The sequence below is a fragment of the Lissotriton helveticus genome, chromosome 2_1 (genome assembly GCF_964261635.1).
Source record: "Lissotriton helveticus chromosome 2_1, aLisHel1.1, whole genome shotgun sequence".
In the NCBI taxonomy this organism is placed as follows: domain Eukaryota; kingdom Metazoa; phylum Chordata; class Amphibia; order Caudata; family Salamandridae; genus Lissotriton; species Lissotriton helveticus.
The window spans coordinates 414,605,113-414,618,553 of record NC_136059.1 but is presented as its reverse complement, the minus strand read 5'-3'; positions in this window follow the sequence as shown (position 1 = coordinate 414,618,553).

Genomic DNA, 13,441 nt, shown 5'->3' with positions numbered 1-13,441 from the left:
GGGAGGCCGTATGTTCGTCATCGATCACGGGGTACGGTACGTCACCGCACAACAGTAGAGTAATACGTGGGCGGGGCCACCAACGTCATCGACCACGGGGTACAGAACGTCACCGCACATCAGTAGAGCAATACGGTGACATGGCGAACCTACGTCATCGACCACGGGGTACGGAACGTCACCGCACATCACTAGTGTAATACGGTGACAGGCCGCACCTACGTCATAGACCACGGGGTACGGAACGTCATCGCACATCAGTAGAGCAATACGGTGACATGGCGAACCTACGTCATCGACCACGAGGTACGGAACGTCACCGCACATCACTAGTGTAATACGGTGACAGGCCGCACCTACGTCATCGACCACGGGGTACGGAACGTCACCGCACATCAGTAGAGCAATCCGGTGACATGGCGAACCTACGTCATCGACCATGGGGTACGGAACGTCACCGCACAACACTAGTGTAATACGGTGACAGGCCGCACCTATGTCATCGACCACGGGGTACGGAACGTCACCGCACATCAGTAGAGCAATACGGTGACATGGCGAACCTACGTCATCGACCACGGGGTACGGAACGTCACCGCACATCACTAGTGTAATACGGTGACAGGCCGCACCTACGTCATCGACCACGGGGTACGGAACGTCATCGCACATCAGTAGAGCAATACGGTGACATGGCGAACCTACGTCATCGACCACGGGGTACGGAACGTCACCGCACATCAGTAGAGCAATACGGTGACATGGCGAGCCTACGTCATCGACCACGGGGTACGGAACGTCACCGCACATCAGTAGAGCAATACGGTGACATGGCGAACCTACGTCATCGACCACGGGGTACGGAACGTCACCGCACATCACTAGTGTAATACGGTGACAGGCCGCACCTACGTCATCGACCACGGGGTACGGAACGTCACCGCACATCAGTAGAGCAATACGGTGACATGGCGAACCTACGTCATCGACCACGGGGTACAGAACGTCACCGCACATCAGTAGAGCAATACGGTGACATGGCGAACCTACGTCATCGACCACGGGGTACGGAACGTCACCGCACATCACTAGTGTAATACGGTGACAGGCCGCACCTACGTCATCGACCAAGGGGTACGGAACGTCACCGCACATCAGTAGAGCAATACGGTGACAGGCCGCACCTACGTCATCGACCACGGGGTATGGTAAGTCACCGCACATCACCAGTGCAATAGACTTATGGGACATACGACTGCTATATCAACGTTTGTCTAACTGGTGTATAGTAAACACATCCACCACTGCCCACCACTTCCCAGCATCAGAGTGCCCACCACTGCCCAGCATCAGAGTGCCCACCACTTCCCAGCATCAGAGTGCCCACCACTGCCTAGCATCAGAGTGCCCACCACTTCCCAGCATCAGAGTGCCCACCACTGCCCAGCATCAGAGTGCCCACCACTGCCCAGCATCAGAGTGCCCACCACTTCCCAGCATCAGAGTGCCCACCACTGCCCAGCATCAGAGTGCCCACCACCGCCCAGCATCAGAGTGCCCACCACTTCCCAGCATCAGAGTGCCCACCACTGCCCAGCATCAGAGTGCCCACCACTTCCCAGCATCAGAGTGCCCACCACTGCCCAGCATCAGAGTGCCCACCACTGCCTAGCATCAGAGTGCCCACCACTTCCCAGCATCAGAGTGCCCACCACTGCCCAGCATCAGAGTGTCCACCACTTCCCAGCATCAGAGTGCCCACCACTTCCCACCACTGCCCAGCATCAGAGTGCCCACCACTTCCCACCACTGCCCAGCATCAGAGTGCCCACCACTTCCCACCACTGCCCAGCATCAGAGTGCCCACCACTTCCCACCACTGCCCAGCATCAGAGTGCCCACCACTGCCCAGCATCAGAGTGCCCACCACTTCCCACCACTGCCCAGCATCAGAGTGTCCACCACTTCCCAGCATCAGAGTGCCCACCACTTCCCACCACTGCCCAGCATCAGAGTGCCCACCACTTCCCACCACTGCCCAGCATCAGAGTGCCCACCACTGCCCAGCATCAGAGTGCCCACCACTTCCCACCACTGCCCAGCATCAGAGTGCCCACCACTTCCCACCACTTCCCAGCATCAGAGTGCCCACCACTGCCCAGCATCAGAGTGCCCACCACTTCCCAGCATCAGAGTGCCCACCACTTCCCAGCATCAGAGTGCCCACCACTGCCCAGCATCAGAGTGCCCACCACTTCCCAGCATCAGAGTGCCCTCCACTGCCCAGCATCAGAGTGCCCACCACTACCCAGCATCAGAGTGCCCACCACTTCCCAGCATCAGAGTGCCCACCACTGCCCAGCATCAGAGTGCCCACCACTGCCCAGCATCAGAGTGCCCACCACTGCCCAGCATCAGAGTGCCCACCACTTCCCAGCATCAGAGTGCCCACCACTGCCCAGCATCAGAGTGCCCACCACTTCCCAGCATCAGAGTGCCCACCACTTCCCACCACTGCCCAGCATCTGAGTGCCCACCACTTCCCACCACTGCCCAGCATCAGAGTGCCCACCACTTCCCACCACTGCCCAGCATCAGAGTGCCCACCACTTCCCACCACTGCCCAGCATCAGAGTGCCCACCACTGCCCAGCATCAGAGTGCCAACCACTTCCCACCACTGCCCAGCATCAGAGTGTCCACAACTTCCCAGCATCAGAGTGCCCACCACTTCCCACCACTGCCCAGCATCAGAGTGCCCACCACTTCCCACCACTGCCCAGCATCAGAGTGCCCACCACTGCCCAGCATCAGAGTGCCCACCACTTCCCACCACTGCCCAGCATCAGAGTGCCCACCACTTCCCACCACTTCCCAGCATCAGAGTGCCCACCACTGCCCAGCATCAGAGTGCCCACCACTTCCCAGCATCAGAGTGCCCACCACTTCCCAGCATCAGAGTGTCCACCACTTCCCACCACTGCCCAGCATCAGAGTGCCCACCACTGCCCAGCATCAGAGTGCCCACCACTTCCCAGCATCAGAGTGCCCACCACTGCCCAGCTCGTACATCAAAAACATACCATTGTCAACCTCATTACCCTCAGGAGATAGACACATTTTAGCAGACCTAAATGTGAACATCACACCAGCTCCCAGGCACCCAGCAGTCACAGACATCATCACACAAACTACAAATCTGAAAAGGAAAAAATTAGCTTTATTCAGCGGAATCACAAAAGAAAAGCAAATGGGAGTCCTCGCTCATTAAAGGCCAATGGCCAGTCCAATAGAGTCTCTGCAACAGTTTGTGCCTCCATGGGTGTCATCTCACCCAAACCTGCCTGCACATGGTGTTTAATCAGCTGTGCTGACTATGGGGGCACCATCTGTGGAATCCTCCGGCACCGCATGGACAGGAGAGGGAAGGACAGGTGGAGTGGGTGCAGGTGTAGTGGATTCATCCACACTGGTTGGGGCATCGCCGAAAGTAGATTCAAAAACCTGGCTGCACACCTCAGCCAGGGCGGAAAAACTACCACCTGAACCCGGGGACACATTGGGGGTGGAGGTACAGGGCTGTGAGTCTGTCCTACTGGGTGTGTGGATGCGTGTGTGAGGTGTCTCCCCTCTCCCTGTGGGTGTGCCTACTTGCCCTTGAGACTGTGTGCGTGGAGCTTTGAGCTTCTTATGCTGTGTGTGTGCGCTGGGTGTGTCTGACCTGTGGCGTGTGCGTGTATGCTGTGTAGGTATGTGAGAGGCAGAGGTGGATGGCTCTGAAGGAGGGGGGGGACAGATGCTGCTGGGTGTAGAGAGGTGCCGTCAGTGTTGATTCAATGGCAGCCACACTCCGACGCAGATCAGACATGGCTGATGACATGCCCTCCATGAACGACACCACCTGTGTCATCAGTTGTGTATGTCCATGGAGGACAGACAGCATGGATGTCTGACCTACTGCAATCTGCCGGAGTAGGTCCACAGTCTCAGCACTGAGGGCAGCAGGGGACACAGGGGCAGGGGCTGCGGTGCCGGGAACAAAGGAGACACGGGGGCTAGCACGGACCCTAGGCACACCAAGGACTGGGAGGTTGGAGATGGGACTGGAGGAGGGGAGGGCAGCCAAAGATGAATGAGTGACCATTGCTGCATATTCCACCCCCTCCTGAGAGTCTGACTCGGAGTCGTCGGCATGGTAAGATGTGTCAGTCACATGTCGTCCGGCCTGCAGACTCTCCTCACACTCTGTGCCACTGCCTCCCTCTAACACCTCAAAGCAGGTGGCACTGTCGGTGTGTCCCTCTGCCTGATCCGCGCCTGTGTCTCCTCCAGATTCAGATGATGATGCTGTGAGCAAGGAGAAGAATGAAAACATATCAGTCACCTGTACACATCAGACATATCAGCTGCAAATCATTTGGCCTCATTCCTCAACATGGCATGCATCATGAGTCACATGACACAGAACTCTGCATAATGACAAGTCTACTTGTGGACAAATGTCAGAGACACAACGCTCAATGTAAGGTAGGAGACAAGGTATAGGCAAGGAAAATACTTGTATGAGAGAAACAATCATGATCCACTGCCTGACAACAGGATAGCTGATGATTCATCACAGTTCATTAGCCAACCCTGCCACCCAAATCAAGACCTGGTCATGTTTGATTCGCTTTGACTCTGTGCCACATTAGAAAAGTCCTGGGCGAACTGCCATGTGATGCCATCCTGGGACCTGAAACAAGTGTTCCATCACCTCACACTTGCCATCACAGCTTTGTACATCCAAAGTCACATTGTGTGGCAGACCATCAATACTATGTACAAAGAACATGCAACAGATGTTGAGAATATGCACACACGCACTGCCCAGTGTGAGTATGCAGAAGCCCAAAATATAGCACATGTACATTGTGCACCTGTAGCTAACACAAGATAATTAGAAAGTGTACCATGGACAAAGGCCACTGAGGCTGACTTGTGCATAAAACACTTGTTGAGACTCAAGAACAGTGACACAATATGAAGAAGGGCAGACATAGTGCACATGTGGTGCTACATTTAAGGTACCAACAGGTGTCACATACCCCCCTACAACATGATGATGTGCAAAGGAAGATGCATACTGAGACACTGCACCATAGGAGTACATGTCAAAAACAAGCATTCGCCAAAGCAAACCTCTGATGTGGAGTAGGGCAAGGCATGTAAAGAAGCAGCTGCTGACAGAGGGACAATCAAATGCCAATGCATGAACTGCCTGTCTGACCACACCACTCAAACTATGGGAGTGTGACCATGCCTTGGAGCTCTTCAGGTACCATTTCACACACACATGACTACAAACAGACATGTACCTACTCCCTTCGTGCTGCTGTCCCTCTTGCAACTGCATATGGAGGTCTGGGAACACCACTACCAGGACCCGGAGCATGTTGGGGGTGAGGTGGCGGCTGCCGCCATGCCGGCGTGGAGCTTCCAGCTTCAGCTGGACTCGGGCGATGCGGCGGCTCCAGCACCGGATGTCCTGCCAACTCTTCTTTATGTTTCGAAGCCTCCTGCGAGGCCCCCCCTCTCTCCGGACAGCCCTGGCGATGTCCACCCAGATTTCACCCTTCTCATAGGCAGATACCTGTCACAAATGTAAAGTTACAGAACATCAGTATACCGGGTCCATGTTCCCAAGACACCCATATGTGCACAAAATACATGCGGACAACAGGGCATCGTATGCCACACACATTTGCATCATTGTCTAGGAGTATGTGGCCTGTGTGCAAACACAACTGCTTTGCATGACATTGAAATTCTACAGATGACATGAGGGCTGCAAAACACTCTTTGAGCATGGCACTCACTGAACAATATATGCTATATCTGGGTGCAATGCAGCATGTGACATGCTGTCACACACCACACTACAACAAATAACTCTCTTGTAACAACACTGTGCACCCTGGCACTCACTCACAACAACATTGCATCTATCCACTATTACTACACAGTGGCTATGATGTCACACACACAACAGGTGCACACTCCAAGGTATTGCACACATCACTCACCTGATCCTCTGGTCTCCCATACAGCTTGCTGAAGTTTGGCAGGAGGGCATCCAGCAGGGCCTTGTTCTCACCATCAGTGAATGCAGGTGCCCTCTCCATGTACAGCTAATCAGGGTCCAGAGGATTCAGAGACAGCAGCTGTGGTTACCACACCAATGTTGTGCAGGCAAGTGCCCTCCCACAGCCACATGCTGCCTTATATCTGTGCTGCAGAGGGTCTGTGAGTCCAAGGAGTAGTGTGTGATAGGCCACCATAATTTGCATCCTATGTTCCATCCAATCACATAACACCTAAGCCCATGACACACATATGCATGGTTTGAAAACATTGCATACTTTTTCCAAACTGATTCTTCCAGGACACCTGTAGGGGTTTAAAAAAACTCTGTATCCATGACAACCTGGTTGCATTTTGAACAGTACACTGTTCCCCTAGTTGTTCCCTATGCATTTTTTTAAATTCACACCCAAGTACGGTGACATTGCCATTGCCAATGCTACACATTGAATGGTGTAACGATGCGTACACACGCACGTACCATTGGGGTACGCTTAGCTCGCGTAGAGCCGAAATGCGATAGGGAAACGATGCGTACACACGCACGTACCATTGGGGTACGCTTAGGTCGCGTAGAGCCGAAATGCGATAGGGAAACGAGGCCGACACACGCACGTACCATTGGGGTGCGCTTAGCTCGCGTAGAGCCAAAATGCGATAGGGAAACGATGCGTACACACGCACGTACTATTGGGGTACGCTTAGCTCGCGTAGAGCCGAAATGCGATAGGGAAACGATGCGTACACACGCACATACCATTGGGGTACGCTTAGGTCGCGTAGAGCAGAAATGCGATAGGGAAACGATGCGTACACACGCACGTACCATTGGGGTACGCTTAGCTCGCGTAGAGCCGAAATGCGATAGGGAAACGATGCGTACACACGCACGTACCATTGGGGTACATTGCGTCAGACATGGTCAAGTGAACGATTGTGTAGGCTACGTCCCTGTCCACCTTCATGTCACCATTGGGAGAGTTACACCAGGAAATCACACAGCAGGGATGTAGTCTACACTCATGTCAACGATGTGGATGCATACATCAGCATGGCACACATACATCAGGATGTGCCAGGTGTGGCAGACATTGAAGAAGCACAGGGATTGTGGCCCTGTGCCTCAGTTGATGTGTGAATAGCTTGCACAACATGTCATCAATCATGATGCACATGTGCATCACATGCATTCAACAATTTCCACCCGATTAACGTCAGCAACATGTTGCGAGGCACATGAACACTCGAATGGCCCACAATTCAGTACAGGGAACTGGCACATGATGACAGGAACATGCCCACTGTCACAGAGGTGTCATAGCCGCACAGCATGACCCTGTGTGACCACGTCATGTGTGTGCCATGTGCGACATTGTGCATGCTGTTAGCATATGCGATGAACAGGTCAGTAACGTATTACTCACCTCAGAATATCCCCACATGTCATCCTGGACATGGCAATTTCCGTAATACCGTACACTTGTGTGTTGGTGTGTAAATCCTCTGGCTCTGCAAGTGTCCTTGGCGTTGTGTGTGCCCTGATGACGTTATCTGAGTAGTCATATGTCACCTCTGCGTGCACACGTCAGGTCCTCTGTTTGTTTCTCAACACCAGCGCAGGTCCGGTCTAAGTTAAAGCTTGCACATTTTGTACCCTAAATCATTGTACAAACACTTCTGAGCATTTACCTTTTATTGTCATACTCAAGACCGTGCCAATAGGGATGTCACTTACAAAGCCTGTGAGGAATGAAAACGCCTCATGTTGGTGAGTGACCCTCACCGTCTGTGTCTCCACGGTTTTCACGTCAGGCACAACAACAAGAGCTGCTCCAATTGCGGGGACCAGACATATGAATCCAGGTGTGATTTGTCCCACAAGCCACTCAGACTCCAGCAGTTGGCAAAGCACCACAATAGCTCATGGTTGGGATGTAGGACGAGTGCATGTGTGTGGGTGTGGAGACATGTGAGCCCCTTATTAGTACATCATTCCCCAGGCCAAACTCGTCAGTTAAACGAAAGAAGTCAGAGATGTGTAATTGCATTAACAAATAACCACGATGCAAGTGCAATGCTGCATGGGATTAGGGTGACAGCGACCACACGGCTCCATCAGAATTGCAGTTCTCGTAGCCAGCACCACGACCTACGGTCCCAGCCCTGCATGTGACACAGGAGGAGTAAGTGCACTTCCTCATGTCCATGATGTCCCTCACCCCGCCCACTGACTCAGCGTCAGCTTCTGGCCCACCGTACCCGTCTGGGGGCAGTAGCGCCTCTGTTGATATGCCCCTGACGCCATCACTCACTGAGTGACGGACGCAGTCGGTGCATACGTCCCAGAACCGCTGTGACAGACATGATCGAAATGTTCATCCTGGTCCCCGCTGGTTCAACTCACAACCTCACTGCCAGATCTCCCCCAGGTGTCAGCCGTGGCGCCATTCTGGGGTGGTGCTGGCCCCGATACCACACACTGTACGGCTCCGCTGTGGTAACTGTGTGGCAGAACACCGCTCTTAATGCTGCATGGGAATGTAAACATCAATGAGCTGGCCACACCTCATTACAATTGGCGCTAATGAGTATTGGGAGGGTCATGAAGACCCACTGGCACGTGAGTGTCAGTCCCAAGACCACAGGACAGGTGGACTGGGGGATGCGAGTGTTGTGGACACCTAGCCAGACACTGGTGATGTCTCAACTCAAAAGATGTATTTGGATGATTGGGCAACGTACAGTGTTGTGTTTATGTGGGCGGTTGGAACCATGGCCCTTCATCTCCCTGTTGCTGCGGTGAGGACCAACTTGTCACTGAGGTCCTTCAACTACACTAACGCTACGCTGAGCCTCTGCAGGCCTATCTTGATGAAAGTACTGTATGTATATTGGCAAGCATGTACAGCCACGCAGCATGTTTGTCTGTAGATAGGCACGTTGTCAGACCCCCACTGCCCTACCCGGACTGACCATGTTCCCTGTCCTACCACCCCATCCCAGGAAGCATCTGCATCCGTTCCTCAAAACCACAGAACACATTCCTGTTAGCTACGCTGTAGAGGGTATCCAAGAGGTACAGGCACTACGCAAAGATGTTATCATCCTCCCTGACTCTGGGAGTGATGTTTAGCTACTTGACATCCATCTTTGCCTGCTACCCACACTCTCTGTGGAATATGTTTGTGTAACAGCTGCCAGTGTATGCGTTGTAGGTACGGGCAAAACGTGGCCATGCCCTTGTCGGATGCCAATCTACAACACTGGTTTTGTTCCGGTGTGGCCTGGATAGCCACCACTCACTGGTCAGATCGATGGCACCCAGGGAGGCTAATTAGTCCTAAGCTATGTATGTATTGAAATGTGACACTTTGCTAATGCCTACTGTTCCTTACAGATATTGGTTTACAAAAGGTAAGTAACTAGTCCTTGAAAGTTCTGTGCATCTGCTGTAGGAGCATCTATGTTGTGTCCTTGCTGTGATGGCAGGGTGACTAATGTACACACACCATGCCACGTGTGTTAATGACCCGTTCACATGTGTGATGGCATCACAGACCATCAGTGACAAATGTAATTATCATGCTGTATGATGATGGTCATGTAATTGTAACTGAAAGTACACACCGCAACATGACTAAGGCTGAACAGTGCAAATGATGGCACATGTGGTGTGTGTGTGTATTGCAGTCAGCCATCTGGATGTGCAGACAACCTCCTACTGACATTGACATGACGTGTCTCACTGACATGATACATTGTCATGCTCACTAAGACCTTTCCATCTGATCGTTTGTATGCATGTCACATCCATTCCACAGACTACAGGTATTTTCCTTCTCCACGGAGGAGTGTGTGGTAGCTGGCATCAGTGTGTATCCCACGCCACACTCCAAATTGTCTACATTATTTGAAGCAGTGTTGCTTGTGCCATGTACATTGTTATAGTCTTAGTCAGACAGTCGAAGACATTTCCTTACAATTGTGTCTTGCAGGGCAACCCTCTGGAAAGGCCGTTGCCTGACTTGGAAGCCATGAGGGAGCGCAATTGCATCCGTCGATATCGGTTCGGCAGACAGTTGATCAAGGACCTGACGGACAAGCTTGAGGCTCACCTACAACCACGCCACAGGTATCCAACTGCACTGACACCCAAGGTAAAGGTGATGGCAGCCCTCCATTTCTTTGCCACAGGTACATTCCAATTTACCATAGCAGATGTGGGAGGGATGTCTCCGACCATGTTTAGCCGGGTATTGGGTGATGTTTTGGGAGCAATGTTGCTCCACCTTGATGAATTCATTACATTCCCTACTCCAGAAGAGTTGACAGATGTCAAGGGGGAATTCTATGCCCTGTGCCGCATGCCACATGTAATTGGTGCAATTGATGGTACACATGTTACTCTTGTCCCACCACAGGCTCAGGAGCAAGCGTATCGCAACAGGAAACACTACCACTCGATAAATGCCCTGGTGGTGTGTCTTGCCAACATGATTATCTCACATGTTTGTGCCCGTTATCCAGGATCGTGCCACGATGCTTTCATCATGAGGCATAGCAGGGTACCACAGATGATGCTGCAGCTGCACAACCACCGGGCATGTCTAGTTGGTGAGTATACACTGTGAGCTCTGTATGTCAGTATGTCACAACTTCATGATCTGTATCATATGATTCACTCTTGTACATGATGTCAATTTGCAGGAGATGCTGGATATCCAAACATGCCGTGGCTAATGACTCCGCTACGCAACGCCAGGACAGCTGCAGACCAGCGTTACAACAATGCTCATGTGAAGACCAGGCAGGTGATCGAACGGACCTTTGGACTCCTGAAGAGCCGGTTCAGGTGCCTGGACAAGACAGGCGGAGCCCTCCAATACAGCCCACGCAAGGTGTGTGACATCTTCACCGTGTGCTGCATGCTACACAACATGGCAGTGGAGAAGGCCGTGCCACTCTACCTTGATCCTGATGAGCTGGAACATCCGCCCGTTGAGGATGAAGGCCTTGGCCCAGGATGCCAGTGACGAGGAGGGTGAAGATGATATCCGCGGTCACCTCATCCGCAACTTCTTTTCATGATGGTGAGTCATTTCATCTTTTATGTAAAAGATGGACCATAGAGTTGCATGGGTAGCATGCTGTGTATGCAACAGACTGTAAGCAAGATCACTTGGATGTGTGTTGTGCTGTGTCACACGTTCAGTTGTAATGCTACACACATACGTGCTATGTGTGAACTTGGAATGTACAGGTGTCATACTACATCTGGCTATTAAACAGACATCGACAAAATGACATTATACAGAACTTGACCCCTTGAGTGCCACTCTCATCCACAGCTCGCCCTGCCTGTTGTCCGTTGGGGTACATCGTGGTCATCCTGCTACTGCTCATTATGATTGCAACGTCAGCCACATCAACGGAGCATGCTTGGACATGTGGAGAAGTCAATTTGGGTAAGGACTCATATGAGGCTGTTTAGCGTTGGTATGTGTAGAAACGTGTGGTACATGTTCATGTGCATGTAGTGTCACCTTGCATACATGCTACTCCATTATGTACCTTATGACATGTATGGCCACTCCCATGACAGGATAGTCACCCCTTCTGTCATCTGTTGTACTTTGATACTCTGGTGAATGCATCAATGTGTGTAGACATTGCCACAGCAACATTGCACATACCATGGCATGACATTGTGTCAGAGGTCACAACCACGGACTCTGTGGGGGATTGCAGCCTCACTGTGTGCATTAGAATGTGACTGGATCCTCACCTCCAGCTTGTGGGCCAGTCCAGTGTGATTACCATGAAACCATGTGGTGTCGGTGTTGCCCAGTGTATGTTCCACATCTTAAGACAACTGTCCTGTGAATCAGTTAACATGGATGCATTGCCCCTTGCAGCAGTATATCATGTCACTGTCATGTCGTTACCTCAGTGCAGGTTGAGAATACTGCTACGCCAGCCTTCACAGTGAGTAGCAGTGATGTTTAGATGCACATGATGCCATGTATGTTTAGCATGACTAAGTAAAAAGTGTGAAAGATGCATATGTGAATTTTTGTGTTGCACCAGTGGAGTGCGGTCATTCACATGAATCTCTGGTCGCCGGCACCATTACTGTGCTATGGTAGGGTCTGATTATGTAGCTTGGATGGACATCACTTGCACTTAATATTTATTGTACCTGCATATCATGTTTAGCATTGTGATGCATACTTGACACACCAAAAGACTGGCTACAGAGTGCCTTCATTGCATGTCGATCATTAGCTTCCTCATCATATGTGATACTAACAGCTGTTGTGGATTTGCTCAAGTTAGCCTACATGGCCCTTATGGCTAACCAATATCAGATACAGACTTTAGAGTTAGCGGTAGTTGGATTTCCATATGTTTCCATTTGTTACTGAGGTCCACCTCATCTGTGCCTGGGAATGTGTTTATACTACATAGATCTTTTTGCATGGGTGCTCACTTGTGAGCGTTACACATGACTCTAATGGATGACAGACTGTCCCAGTTTTTATGTGTCTGTGTCACAGCATCGTATCTCATGTGATGGCATGATTAATCATCATTATTTTTCACCAGTCAGTACACTTCACAGGTGTGACTGGTACAGTGTAGCTAATGAGGTTTTTGAAGTGTCTGTGACATGAGAATGTTGTCCTAATGCTTATTTGCCTCTGTTTCAGGTCTCCCTCCCAGCAGTTCCCATCCTCTCCTTCCCTCGCCTGATCACCCTTTTGTGTCTGTAGTTTGTACTGAGACCAATGGGCTATTTGGAGGTGGAACCCTTAGAGCATCACACCACTCTGATGAAGAAAGGTACGGCCAGTCGTTGACAGCCTTGTAGGTATTCGTAATGCGGCATTACAGGTGACATCATGATTAGTGTAAATTGGACTTATTGACAATGCACATGTATGTTTGTGAAAGCTCCATGGGCTCACAATGTAAATTATCATGTTGAGCATGACGTCTGACTCCTACAGAATATTGTGCCTGCTTGGGGCTCAACATCCATGTCCTTCTAATGTGCACATATACTATTTTGAACGTAGTTACCTCATGCTTGTTATGTGTGTAACTGTATATTGACCACACGCATGGGGTGGGTGAAGGCTAGAATACTATGTTGTGTGTGAGGTAGATGTCTTTGTTGGTGCAGTTTGGATTTGAACACACTAGCTCTTGTATACACCTGCTGACGCTGTGTGTCTTGTGCCCCACTTGACCGTAAGGGCCCTGATCCAGTGACTGTGATCTGTGGTGATTACTGTGCCATTTTGTTGTCAGTGATC